The sequence below is a fragment of the Micropterus salmoides genome, unplaced genomic scaffold, assembly GCF_014851395.1.
Source record: "Micropterus salmoides isolate LMB-PRFRI ecotype aquatic unplaced genomic scaffold, ASM1485139v1 Ms_hic_scaffold_2, whole genome shotgun sequence".
In the NCBI taxonomy this organism is placed as follows: Eukaryota; Metazoa; Chordata; class Actinopteri; order Centrarchiformes; family Centrarchidae; genus Micropterus; species Micropterus salmoides.
This window is the reverse complement of record NW_024041150.1, coordinates 41,442,703-41,444,033: the sequence shown is the minus strand read 5'-3', so window position 1 is coordinate 41,444,033 and position 1,331 is coordinate 41,442,703.

Here is a 1,331-nt window from a genome sequence, read left to right as displayed (position 1 = left end):
ATACAAACACAGTCTGCTTAAACTAATACCACACAAACAGTTACATGTTTTCATATTTGTATTGAACACACTGTGTAAACAGTGCAGTGTACAGAACCCTTGGATTTAATAACTGGTTGACCCTCCTTTGGCAGCAATAACCACAACCAAACGTTTCCTGTAGTTGCAGATCAGACCTGAACAACGGTCAAGAGGAATTTTGGACCATTTCTCTTTACAAAACTGTTAAAGTTCAGCAATATTGTTGGGATGTCTGGTTTGAATCGCTCTCTTGAGGTCATGCCACAGCATCTCAGTCAGGATGAGGTCAGGACTCTGACTGGGCCACTCCAGAAGGTGGATTTTCTTCTGCTGAAGCCAGTCTGTTGTTGATTTACTTCTGTGCTTTGGATTGTTGTCCTGTTGCAGCCATCTTCTGTTCAGCTTCAACTGTGGACAGATGGCCTTACATTCTCCTGCTAAATGTCTTGATAAACTTTGTAATACATTTTTCAAATGAATCAAATTTAAAACAAAGCCATGTACAATTTAAGCCAAAAATCAATTATGCATCACATTGTGGTTTGAATAAAGTAAATAAACAAACCGTCAATATTCAAATAATGGAGGAAATAATTAGGCATCACACATTAGAAGTTTTTTAGAATAAATTAGTCTTAAGAGGTGAGATGAAACCAGGAAGAGACTCTTTGGTAGCCTGATCTCCTCTGGTAGACTGTTCCAGAGTCAAAGGCGCTGTCTCCTTTGGTTTTCAGTCTGCGTCCTGGCTCATAGGGATATAAAGCTCAGAGACATGAAGGTGCTAATCCATGTCTGGCCTTAAAAGTAATTAAAATAATTTTGAATTTGATCCTAAAAGAAAACGGCAGCCAGTTCAAGTATGCTGAAACTTGGGTGATATGGTCACATGTTTTGCTGCAGCGTTGTGGTCTAATTGGAGGCGATGAATTGATTTCTGACTGAGACAGGTTTAAAGGGAGTAGAGTAGTCGAGGTGGGAAGAGATAAAGTCATGGATGAGTATCTCCAGATCTTTGGCTGAAATGAAAGACTTGACCTTGGTCATATTTCTTAAGTGATAAAAACGACTGATCAACAGACTTTATGTGGGGTTTAAAACCAGTGTGAGGCAAGTTACTCAGAATTAAAAAAAGTTACTTAATACTCCTTAAAAATGTAATAGTAACTTTACTTATTAATAGGTGATAAAAGTAACTAGTTACGTTACTAGGTTACCAGGTTACCAGGATATTCCATGTCCCTTTGAGGGGGACAAGGAGATGATGTGTGCGAGCTGCCAGGACATAACGGGGAATATTTATCTTAAAAATA